General features: G+C 47.0%; 1 protein-coding gene across 1 annotated transcript in view; it reads left to right on the top strand.

Moving 5' to 3' along the window:
* The window catches only part of oca2 (oculocutaneous albinism II), a 165,584-nt gene that overhangs the window by 10,734 nt on the left and 141,239 nt on the right, over window positions 1-13,611 (top strand). The gene's annotated exons all lie outside the window — the stretch shown is intronic.

A 13,611-nucleotide genomic window follows, 5' to 3' on the forward strand; every position in this document is an offset into this window, starting at 1 on the left:
ATCATTTCGTTTTGAGATTTATTTGTCATATTTTTGTGGTAAAAAAATACATTTAAAGGGGGCAGTACACCAACATTTAAAATATACTTAAGTTTATTGACAAAAAGTGATCTGTTGATCCTGAGGGACAATTACCAAAAATATGACTTAGTATTCTTTATTTACCCCACAGCCAGCATTAGCATCGCTGCTAGTGAAACAATGGGAGTGGTATTGGTCACACAGATCTGTGATCTGTCTGGCAGAGACGACCTCTGTGATCTGTCTGGCAGAGACTAGATCTGTGATCTGTCTGGCAGAGTCTAGATCTGTGATCTGTCTGGCAGAGACTAGATCTGGGATCTGTCTGGCAGAGACTAGATCTAGGATCTGTCTGGCAGAGACTAGATCTGTGATCTGTCTGGCAGAGACTAGATCTGTGATCTGTCTGGCAGAGTCTAGATCTGTGATCTGTCTGGCAGAGACTAGATCTGTGATCTGTCTGGCAGAGTCTAGATCTGTGATCTGTCTGGCAGAGTCTAGATCTGTGATCTGTCTGGCAGAGTCTAGATCTGTGATCTGTCTGGCAGAGACTAGATCTGTGATCTGTCTGGCAGCGTCTAGATCTGTGATCTGTCTGGCAGAGACTAGATCTGTGATCTGTCTGGCAGAGTCTAGATCTGTGATCTGTCTGGCAGAGTCTAGATCTGTGATCTGTCTGGCAGAGACTAGATCTGTGATCTGTCTGGCAGAGACGACCTCTGTGATCTGTCTGGCAGAGACAACCTCTGTCAGTAGGACAGGACACCTGATAGACAGGACAGGACATGTGATAGACAGGACACCTGATAGACAGGACATCTGATAGACAGGATATAGGCTCCACAGGAAAGGACACCTGATAGACAGGACACCTGATAGACAGGATATAGGCTCCACAGGACAGGACGCCTGATAGACAGGACACCTGAGAGACAGGATATGGGCTACACAGGACAGGACACCTGATAGACAGGACAGGACACCTGTGTATCTGTAATGTATACACAGGGAGTCAGGAAGCAGGTGCAGAAGGTGAGTTAAATAATAAGAAACATGAAGATGATCACAACTGAACGTAAACAACACCACTACTGCCTGGTGTGTGTAACGATGGGGAGGAGGTGTGTAATGATGGGGAGGAGGTGTGTGTAACGATGGGGAGGAGGTGTGTGTAATGATGGGGAGGAGGTGTGTGTAATGATGGGGAGTAGGTGTGTGTAACGATGGGGAGGAGGTGTGTAATGATGAGGAGGAGGTGTGTGTAATGATGGGGTGGAGGTGTGTGTAATGATGGGGAGGAGGTGTGTGTAATGATGGGGAGGAGGTGTGTGTAATGATGGGGTGGAGGTGTGTTTAATGATGGGGAGGAGGTGTGTGTAATGATGGGGAGGAGGTGTGTGTAATGATGGGGTGGAGGTGTGTGTAATGATGGGGAGGAGGTGTGTGTAATGATGGGGAGGAGGTGTGTGCAATGATGGGGAGGAGGTGTGTGTAATGATGGGGAGGAGGTGTGTGTAATGATGGGGAGGAGGTGTGTGTAATGATGGGGATTGTGTAATCAAGCACTCTGTAATACCTTCAAAAAATCTGGCACATTACCCACATAATCCAATAACGTTTTTGGTCTATGTGGTGGAGATTAGGTCCCCCTCCACCCTGTTATGGATCCCTGATACAGGTCCCCCTCCAACCTGTTATGGATCTCTGATACAGGTCCCCCTCCACCCTGTTATGGATCCCTGATACAGGTCCCCCTCCACCCTGTTATGGATCCCTGATACAGGTCCCCCTCCACCCTGTTATGGATCCCTGATACAGGTCTCCCTCCACCCTGTTATGGATCCCTGATACAGGTCCCCCTCCACCCTGTTATGGATCCCTGATACAGGTCCCCCTCCACCCTGTTATGGATCCCTGATACAGGTCCCCCTCCACCCTGTTATGGATCCCTGATACAGGTCCCCCTCCACCCTGTTATGGATCCCTGATACAGGTCCCCCTCCACCCTGTTATGGATCCCTGATACAGGTCCCCCTCCACCCTGTTATGGATCCCTGATACAGGTCCCCCTCCACCATGTTATGGATCCCTGATACAGGTCCCCCTCCACCCTGTTATGGATCCCTGATACAGGTCCCCCTCCACCCTGTGGGGTTATGGATCACTTGTTATTATGTCTCCAGGGAAACCTAGATTCAAGTTCTTGTCTCTCAAATTTCTAGTCAGAATTGTAGAACTCACATTACACTTGTTGAATCATAAAAATCAGAGATTCCTAGTGTGAGCTCTATGTAAACTGATGGAGAACAGACTGTAGGTATTCACAGTTTTCAGAGAGAGAGAGAAAGGGAGAGTGTGTTTTGGCGGGGGAGGGGTGCCGGAGAAAGGGGGGGGGGGGGGGGGGGGGGGGGGGGGGGGGAGCTAATCTCCGGCCTGTGGTTGTTTTCACATTATTGGGATTTAACTCTGGAATTTAGGTTTGACGACAGAGCCAGGCAAAGGCAGACCTGCACATGATGAAATGTGTCAGGAGATGTTTGATCTCTGAGTGTGGCGGTGTTTACATTCCGAATGGCTCACTATTCCCTATATAGTAAACTACTTTAGACCAGAGCCCTATTCCCTATATAGTGCACTACTATAGACCAGAGCCCTATTCCCCTATATAGTAAACTACTTTAGACCAGAGCCCTATTCCCTATAGAGTGCACTACTATAGACCAGAGCCCTATTCCCTATATAGTGCACTACTATAGACCAGAGCCCTATAGATCCTATGAGAGGCAATTATGCAGTAACTTTTTAAATGTACCTTACTAATTCTTGTAACTGTTTTCTTTAAACTTTAGGTCAGTTATCTGACTTCTAGACCATTGGTTCCTAAACTGTGGGGCACTGCCTTTGGTGGTACATCATCATTTCTATATTGGGTGGTACATCATCAGTTCTATATTGGGTAGTACATCATCAGTTCTATATTGGGTAGTACATCATCAGTTCTATATTGGGTAGTACATCATCAGTTCTATATTGGGTAGTACATCATCAGTTCTATATTGGGTAGTACATCATCAGTTCTATATTGGGTAGTGGATCATCAGTTCTATATTGGGTAGTGGATCATCAGTTCCTCTTGTCATTTCAGACCTCAGAGAGATATTTATAACTTGTCAGAAATGTCCAGATCAACCAGTCCATGTCAGATAACATGTTTTTTAGCCCATAGATTTTGTAGTAATGTTTGAGTCACTCAAATATCACATGAATACACATTAGACGTGGCAACGGAGGTGAACAAGAGCGGTGTGAACAATTGGTGTGATGAAGAGTTGGTGTGATGAACAGTCGGTGGGCTCATAGAAATAGATGTGGGGGGGTGGGGTCTGGGGGGAGAGAACCCCTGTTCTAGATTAACTGTTTCTTCCCCTCTCCCCTCACCCCTCTCCCCTCACCCCTCTCCCCTCAGGGTCTCTGTTCTCCTACTAATCTCACTGTGACCCCCTCCAGGTCTCTGTTCTCCTACTAATCTCACTATAACCCCCCTTCCGGTCTCTGTTCTCCTACTAATCTCACTATAACCCCCCCTCCAGGTCTCTGTTCTCCTACTAATCTCACTGTAACCCCCCTCCAGGTCTCTGTTCTCCTACTAATCTCACTATAACCCCCCCCCCCCCCGGTCTCTGTTCTCCTACTAATCTCAATGTGACCCCCTCCAGGTCTCTGTTCTCCTGCTAATCTCACTGTAACCCCCCTCCAGGTCTCTGTTCTCCTACTAATCTCACTATAACCCCCCCCCGGTCTCTGTTCTCCTACTAATCTCAATGTGACCCCCTCCAGGTCTCTGTTCTCCTACTAATCTCACTATAACCCCCCTCCAGGTCTCTGTTCTCCTACTAATCTCACTATAACCCCCCCTCCAGGTCTCTGTTCTCCTACTAATCTCACTATAACCCCCTCCAGGTCTCTGTTCTCCTACTAATCTCACTGTAACCCCCTCCAGGTCTCTGTTCTCCTACTAATCTCACTGTAACCCCCTCCAGGTCTCTGTTCTCCTACTAATCTCACTATAACCCCCCCCCCCCCCCCGGTCTCTGTTCTCCTACTAATCTCACTATAACCCCCCCCTCCAGGTCTCTGTTCTCCTACTAATCTCACTATAACCCCCCCCCCCCCCGGTCTCTGTTCTCCTACTAATCTCACTATAACCCCCCCCCCCGGTCTCTGTTCTCCTACTAATCTCAATGTTACCCCCTCCAGGTCTCTGTTCTCCTACTAATCTCACTGTAACCCCCTCCAGGTCTCTGTTCTCCTACTAATCTCACTATAACCCCCCCCCCCCGGTCTCTGTTCTCCTACTAATCTCACTATAACCCCCCTCCAGGTCTCTGTTCTCCTACTAATCTCACTGTAACCCCCTTCCAGGTCTCTGTTCTCCTACTAATCTCACTGTAACCCCCCCTCCAGGTCTCTGTTCTCCTACTAATCTCACTGTAACCTCCTCCAGGTCTCTGTTCTCCTACTAATCTCACTACACCCCCCCCCCCCCCTCCAGGTCTCTGTTCTCCTACTAATCTCACTGTAACCTCCTCCAGGTCTCTGTTCTCCTACTAATCTCACTACACCCCCCCCCCCCCTCCAGGTCTCTGTTCTCCTACTAATCTCACTGTAACCTCCTCCAGGTCTCTGTTCTCCTACTAATCTCACTACACCCCCCCCCCCCCCCCCCCCCCCCCTCCAGGTCTCTGTTCTCCTACTAATCTCACTGTAACCTCCCTCCAAGTCTCTGTTCTCCTACTAATCTCACTGTGACCCCCTCCAGGTCTCTGTTCTCCTACTAATCTCACTGTGACCCCCTCCAGGTCTTTGTTCTCCTGCTAATCTCACTATAACCCCCCTCCAGGTCTCTGATCACTACTTTGTTCCCTTGTCTGTCTTCCTTTCCTCCAACCCTAACCACTCAGCCCCTACCCAGACAATCATGCGCCATCGCAATCTTCACTCTCTCTTTCCCAATACTCTCTTCTATCCTATAATCTCTCCCTTCTGATAAATCCTTCTCCCGTCTGTCTCTTGATTCTGCCTCTTCAACCCTACTCTCCTCCCTTTCCACATCCTATGACTCTCACTCCCCCCCTTTCCTCCCAGCTGGCTTGGCCCTCCCCTCCTGCTATGTGGCTGAGTGACCCATTGCAAGCTTACAGAACAGGGCTGTGGGCAGCTGAGAGAGAATTAGAGAAAAACAAAAGTTTTCGGAGGATCTATGATCCTCTCACTCCCTTCTCTATACATTTTCTTCTTGTCTCAGCTGCGAAAGCCACTTTCTAACACTTTAAATGTAATTTCAAGCTTCTGCCTCTAACCCTAGGAAACTCTGCCACTTTCTCCTCACTCCTTAGTCATCCACCTCCTCCCTCCTCTCTCTCTGGGGATGACTTTGTCTACCACTTTAAAAACAAGGTTGATGACATCCACTTCTCATTCACTCAGTCCACTGGTCCCACTTACACAGAACTACCCTACACCTTGACCTCTTTCCCCCCTCTGATGGCAACGGTCACCTTTTTGCTCCGAACCAACTTTGCTATTTTGCGATTATTTTGGTGTTTGTTTTTACTTTATTTTCACAAAATGTATCCGCTATCATTTTTATGACCTCTCTAGGGGGCAGAATTTTGAATTTTGGATGAATGAGGTGCCCAATGTAAACTGCCTGTTACTCAGGCCCAGAAGCTGGGATTTGCATATAATTGGTATATTTGGATAGGAACCACTCCACAGTTTCCTAAACTGTTAAAATAATGTATGTGAGTATGACTGAACTGAGATGGCAGGTGAGAACCTGAGGAAAATCCATCCAGGAAGTGGCTTTCTTTTGAATTGAGTGTTTTTCCATTGAAAGCCTATCCACCATATACATGGATGGGACCTAGATTGCAGTTCCTATGGCTTCCACTAGATGTCAACAGTCTTTAGACATTGTTTCAGGCTTTTATTCTGAAAGATGAGTAAGAATGACAACATTTTCTGAGTGGTTGGTCGAATGAACCAGAGCTTTTTGCACGCACGACCGGGAGCTCGCCCTTCGTTCTTTTTCATTTGTATTGAATACGCTATTGTCCAGTTGAAATATTATCGATTATAAAGACAATAGACAACCTGAGAATTAATAAAAAACATTGTTTGACATGTTTCAACGAACTTTACCGGTACTATTTGGATCTATTCGTCTGCCTGTTGTGACTGCCTTTGAGCCAGTGGATTACTGAACAAAACGCGCAAGTTTTTAGGATATAAAGAGGGACTTTATCGAACAAAAGTAACATTTATTGTGTAACACGGAGTCTTGTGAGTGCAACCATATGAAGATCATCAAAGGTAAGTGATTCATTTTATCGCTATTTCTGACTTTCGTGACTCCTCGACTTGACTGGAAAATGTTTGTATGCTTTTGCAAGCGGGGCGCTGTCCTCAGATAATCGCATGGTATGCTTTCGCCGTAAAGCCTTTTTGAAATCTGACGCAGCGGCTGGATTAACAAGAAGTAAATCTTTAAACCGATGTTTAAACACTTGTATGTTTTATGAATGTTTATTGAAAGTCTTATGAGTATTTCTGTATTTTGAATTTCGCGCTCTGCAATTTCACCAGATGTTGTCGAGGTGGGACGCTACCGTTCCACCTGCCCATAAGAAGATAAACCGACAATATCTTTTGAACATCAGTTTGTCAGTTATTTACCCCAATTCCGACTTCAACTTCGACTCATCTGCTTTTTCTTTAATTCCAACCCAATTATTGGAATATCCAAGAGGATTAAGGCGAGATTCATGCTGAGATGAAGGCGATAGAAAAACCGGGCACCTCTCGACCCATTGTTCACCCATCTTGGAATAACTGATGGGAAAGTGCCGACCCTTCTACCTCTCGTAGAGCTGTTAACATGACTGTTGTATACATTTCACCTGAGGACAAGTAATATAACAAGCTGGCACTTAACCAACTGTAAAACGCTATAAACAAAAAGGAACCCTTACATCTGGAGGCTGCCTTGTCGCTGGCGATTTGAATACCGCGTTGTTAAGACGTGATGCCCAACTTCCATCAACACGTCTCCTTCGCCACTAGGGAAGATAAAGTCCTGGACCACTGTTACTCTACCCACAAAGCAAGCGTACAAGGCCCTGCCTTAGTCTGCCATTCGGAAAATCGAATCATTACTCCGTTCTCCTGCGTCCTGTTTACAAGCAGAAGCTCAAACAGAAAGTACAAGTGAATCGCTCCGTTGAGAAATGGTTATCAGAATTACCTACAGCTAAACCATTGAGAGCATCTTGACTGGTTGCATCACTGCTTGGTATGAAAACAGCCCAGTACATCACTGGGGCCCAGCTCCCTGCCATCCAGAACCTCTATATCAGAGGGTGGTGAGGACAGCCCAGTACATCACTGGGGCCCAGCTCCCTGACATCCAGAACCTCTATACCAGGTGGTGATGCAGACAGCCCAGTACATCACTGGGGCCCAGCTCCCTGCCATCCAGGACCTCTATATCAGGTGGTGGTGAGGACAGCCCAGTACATCACTGGGGCCCAGCTCCCTGCCATCCAGGACCTCTATATCAGGTGGTGGTGAGGACAGCCCAGTACATCACTGGGGCCCAGCTCCCTGCCATCCAGGACCTCTATATCAGAGGGTGGTGCGGACAGCCCAGTACATCACTGGGACCCAGCTCCCTGCCATCCAGGACCTCTATATCAGAGGGTGGTGCGGACAGCCCAGTACATCACTGGGACCCAGCTCCCTGCCATCCAGGACCTCTATATCAGAGGGTGGTGCGGACAGCCCAGTACATCACTGGGACCCAGCTCCCTGCCATCCAGAACCTCTATACCAGGTGGTGATGCAGACAGCCCAGTACATCACTGGGGCCCAGCTCCCTGCCATCCAGAACCTCTATATCAGAGGGTGGTGAGGACAGCCCAGTACATCACTGGGGCCCAGCTCCCTGCCATCCAGGACCTCTATACCAGGTGGTGGTGAGGACAGCCCAGTACATCACTGGGGCCCAGCTCCCTGCCATCCAGGACCTCTATACCAGGTGGTGATGCAGAGAGCCCAGTACATCACTGGGACCCAGCTCCCTGCCATCCAGGACCTCTATATCAGAGGGTGGTGCGGACAGCCCAGTACATAACTGGGACCCAGCTCCCTGCCATCCAAGACCTCTATATCAGAGGGTGGTGCGGACAGCCCAGTACATCACTGGGACCCAGCTCCCTGCCATCCAGAACCTCTTTACAAGGTGGTGATGCAGACAGCCCAGTACATCACTGGGGCCCAGCTCCCTGCCATCCAGGACCTCTATACCAGGTGGTGATGCAGACAGCCCAGTACATCACTGGGACCCAGCTCCCTGCCATCCAGGACCTCTATACCAGGTGGTGATGCAGACAGCCCAGTACATCACTGGGGCCCAGCTCCCTGCCATCCAGGACCTCTATATCAGAGGGTGGTGAGGACAGCCCAATACATCACTGGGGCCCAGCTCCCTGCCATCCAGGACCTCTATATCAGAGGGTGGTGCGGACAGCCCAGTACATCACTGGGACCCAGCTCCCTGCCATCCAGGACCTCTATATCAGAGGGTGGTGCGGACAGCCCAGTACATCACTGGGACCCAGCTCCCTGCCATCCAGGACCTCTATATCAGAGGGTGGTGCGGACAGCCCAGTACATCACTGGGACCCAGCTCCCTGCCATCCAGAACCTCTATACCAGGTGGTGATGCAGACAGCCCAGTACATCACTGGGGCCCAGCTCCCTGCCATCCAGAACCTCTATATCAGAGGGTGGTGAGGACAGCCCAGTACATCACTGGGGCCCAGCTCCCTGCCATCCAGGACCTCTATACCAGGTGGTGGTGAGGACAGCCCAGTACATCACTGGGGCCCAGCTCCCTGCCATCCAGGACCTCTATACCAGGTGGTGATGCAGAGAGCCCAGTACATCACTGGGACCCAGCTCCCTGCCATCCAGGACCTCTATATCAGAGGGTGGTGCAGACAGCCCAGTACATCACTGGGACCCAGCTCCCTGCCATCCAAGACCTCTATATCAGAGGGTGGTGCGGACAGCCCAGTACATCACTGGGACCCAGCTCCCTGCCATCCAGAACCTCTTTACAAGGTGGTGATGCAGACAGCCCAGTACATCACTGGGGCCCAGCTCCCTGCCATCCAGGACCTCTATACCAGGTGGTGGTGAGGACAGCCCAGTACATCACTGGGGCCCAGCTCCCTGCCATCCAGGACCTCTATACCAGGTGGTGGTGAGGACAGCCCAGTACATCACTGGGGCCCAGCTCCCTGACATCCAGAACCTCTATACCAGGTGGTGGTGAGGACAGCCCAGTACATCACTGGGGCCCAGCTCCCTGCCATCCAGGACCTCTATATCAGAGGGTGGTGAGGACAGCCCAGTACATCACTGGGGCCCAGCTCCCTGCCATCCAGGACCTCTATACCAGGTGGTGATGCAGACAGCCCAGTACATCATTGGGTCCCAGCTCCCTGCCATCCAGGACATCTATACCAGGTGGTGATGCAGACAGCCCAGTACATCACTGGGACCCAGCTCCCGGCCATCTAAGAGGCTGCGCTGAGGAGGGCGAGGGACGTGCTAATATATATATGTTTCATTTTAAAGATATTTTCCCGCGTTTCTACAGCTTCAGCTATCTCACCATGCTGCTTCTCCTCGGGGCAGAGAATGTTGTTTTCTATAGCTCACCATGCTGCTTCTCCTCGGGGCAGAGAATGTTGTTTTCTATAGCTCACCATGCTGCTTCTCCTCGGGGCAGAGAATGTTGTTTTCTATAGCTCACCATGCTGCTTCTCCTCGGGGCAGAGAATGTTGTTTTCTATAGCTCACCATGCTGCTTCTCCTCGGGGCAGAGAATGTTGTTTTCTATAGCTCACCATGCTGCTTCTCCTCGGGGCAGAGAATGTTGTTTTCTATAGCTCACCATGCTGCTTCTCCTCGGGGCAGAGAATGTTGTTTTCTATAGCTCACCATGCTGCTTCTCCTCGGGGCAGAGAATGTTGTTTTCTATAGCTCACCATGCTGCTTCTCCTCGGGGCAGAGAATGTTGTTTTCTATAGCTCACCATGCTGCTTCTCCTCGGGGCAGGGAATGTTGTTTTCTATAGCTCACCATGCTGCTTCTCCTTGGGGCAGAGAATGTTGTTTTCTATAGCTCACCATGCTGCTTCTCCTCGGGGCAGAGAATGTTGTTTTCTATAGCTCACCATGCTGCTTTTCCTCGGGGCAGAGAATGTTGTTTTCTATAGCTCACCATGCTGTTTTTCCTCGGGCAGAGAATGTTGTTTTCTATAGCTCACCATGCTGTTTTTCCTCGGGGCAGAGAATGTTGTTTTCTATAGCTCACCATGCTGCTTCTCCTCGGGGCAGAGAATGTTGTTTTCTATAGCTCACCATGCTGCTTCTCCTCGGGGCAGAGAATGTTGTTTTCTATAGCTCACCATGCTGCTTTTCCTCGGGGCAGAGAATGTTGTTTTCTATAGCTCACCATGCTGTTTTTCCTCGGGCAGAGAATGTTGTTTTCTATAGCTCACCATGCTGTTTTTCCTCGGGGCAGAGAATGTTGTTTTCTATAGCTCACCATGCTGCTTCTCCTCGGGGCAGAGAATGTTGTTTTCTATAGCTCACCATGCTGCTTCTCCTCGGGGCAGAGAATGTTGTTTTCTATAGCTCAACATGCTGCTTCTCCTCGGGGCAGAGGATGTTGTTTTCTATAGCTTACCATGCTGCTTCTCCTCGGGGCAGAGAATGTAGTTTTCTATAGCTCACCATGCTGCTTCTCCTCGGGGCAGAGAATGTTGTTTTCTATAGCTCACCATGCTGCTTCTCCTCGGGGCAGAGAATGTTGTTTTCTATAGCTCACCATGCTGTTTTTCCTCGGGGCAGAGAATGTTGTTTTCTATAGCTCACCATGCTGCTTCTCCTCGGGGCAGAGAATGTTGTTTTCTATAGCTCACCATGCTGCTTCTCCTCGGGGCAGAGAATGTTGTTTCCTATAGCTCACCATGCTGCTTCTCCTCGGGGCAGAGAATGTTGTTTTCTATAGCTCACCATGCTGCTTCTCCTCGGGGCAGAGAATGTTGTTTTCTATAGCTCACCATGCTGTTTTTATGAGGATGACAGAGAATGTTGTTTTCTATAGCTCACCATCCTGTTTTTATGAGGATGACAGAGAATGTTGTTTTCTATAGCTCACCATGCTGTTTTTATGAGGATGTTGTTTTCTATAGCTCACCATGCTGTTTTTATGAGGATGACAGAGGATCTTGTTTTTTATAGCTCACCATGCTTTTTTTATGAGGATGACAGAGAATGTTGTTTTCTATAGCTCACCATGCTGTTTTTATGAGGATGACAGAGAATGTTGTTTTTTATAGCTCACCATGCTGTTTTTATGAGGATGACAGAGAATGTTGTTTTCTATAGCTCACCATGCTGTTTTTATGAGGATGACAGAGAATGTTGTTTTTTATAGCTCACCATGCTGTTTTTATGAGGATGACAGAGAATGTTGTTTTCTATAGCTCACCATGCTGTTTTTATGAGGATGACAGAGAATGTTGTTTTCTATAGCTCACCATGCTGTTTTTATGAGGATGACAGAGAATGTTGTTTTCTATAGCTCACCATGCTGTTTTTATGAGGATGTTGTTTTCTATAGCTCACCATGCTGTTTTTATGAGGATGACAGAGAATGCTGTTTTCTATAGCTCACCATGCTGTTTTTATGAGGATGACAGAGAATGTTGTTTTCTATAGCTCACCATGCTGTTTTTATGAGGATGACAGAGAATGTTGTTTTCTATAGCTCACCATGCTGTTTTTATGAGGATGACAGAGAATGTTGTTTTTTATAGCTCACCATGCTGTTTTTATGAGGATGACAGAGAATGTTGTTTTCTATAGCTCACCATGCTGTTTTTATGAGGATGACAGAGAATGTTGTTTTTTATAGCTCACCATGCTGTTTTTATGAGGATGACAGAGAATGTTGTTTTCTATAGCTCACCATGCTGTTTTTATGAGGATGACAGAGAATGTTGTTTTTTATAGCTCACCATGCTGTTTTTATGAGGATGACAGAGAATGTTGTTTTCTATAGCTCACCATGCTGTTTTTATGAGGATGACAGAGAATGTTGTTTTCTATAGCTCACCATGCTGTTTTTATGAGGATGACAGAGAATGTTGTTTTCTATAGCTCACCATGCTGTTTTTATGAGGAAGACAGAGAATGTTGTTTTTTATAGCTCACCATGCTGTTTTTATGAGGATGACAGAGAATGCTGTTTTCTATAGCTCACCATGCTGTTTTTATGAGGATGACAGAGAATGTTGTTTTCTATAGCTCACCATGCTGTTTTTATGAGGATGACAGAGAATGTTGTTTTTTATAGCTCACCATAATGTTTTTATGAGGATGACAGAGAATGTTGTTTTCTATAGCTCACCATGCTGTTTTTATGAGGATGACAGAGAATGTTGTTTTTTATAGCTCACCATGCTGTTTTTATGAGGATGACAGAGAATGTTGTTTTTTATAGCTCACCATGCTGTTTTTATGAGGATGACAGAGAATGTTGTTTTTTATAGCTCACCATGCTGTTTTTATGAGGATGACAGAGAATGTTGTTTTTTATAGCTCACCATGCTGTTTTTATGAGGATGACAGAGAATGTTGTTTTTTATAGCTCACCATGCTGTTTTTATGAGGATGACAGAGAATGTTGTTTTCTATAGCTCACCATGCTGTTTTTATGAGGATGACAGAGAATGTTGTTTTTTATAGCTCACCATGCTGTTTTTATGAGGATGACAGAGAATGTTGTTTTTTATAGCTCACCATGCTGTTTTTATGAGGATGACAGAGAATGTTGTTTTTTATAGCTCACCATGCTGTTTTTATGAGGATGACAGAGAATGTTGTTTTTTATAGCTCACCATGCTGTTTTTATGAGAATGTTGTTTTCTATAGCTCACCATGCTGTTTTTATGAGAATGTTGTTTTTTATAGCTCACCTTGCTGTTTTTATGAGAATGTTGTTTTCTATAGCTCACCATGCTGTTTTTATGAGGATGACAGAGAATGTTGTTTTCTATAGCTCACCATGCTGTTTTTATGAGAATGTTTTTTTCTATAGCTCACCATGCTGTTTTTATGAGAATGTTGTTTTTTATAGCTCACCTTGCTGTTTTTATGAGAATGTTGTTTTCTATAGCTCACCATGCTGTTTTTATGAGGATGACAGAGAATGTTGTTTTCTATAGCTCACCATCCTGTTTTTATGAGGATGACAGAGAATGTTGTTTTCTATAGCTCACCATGCTGTTTTTATGAGGATGACAGAGAATGTTGTTTTTTATAGCTCACCATGCTGTTTTTATGAGGATGACAGAGAATGTTGTTTTTTATAGCTCACCATGCTGTTTTTATGAGGATGACAGAGAATGTTGTTTTTTATAGCTCACCATGCTGTTTTTATGAGGATGAC

Source organism: Oncorhynchus mykiss, chromosome 5, assembly GCF_013265735.2.
Source record: "Oncorhynchus mykiss isolate Arlee chromosome 5, USDA_OmykA_1.1, whole genome shotgun sequence".
Taxonomy (NCBI): domain Eukaryota; kingdom Metazoa; phylum Chordata; class Actinopteri; order Salmoniformes; family Salmonidae; genus Oncorhynchus; species Oncorhynchus mykiss.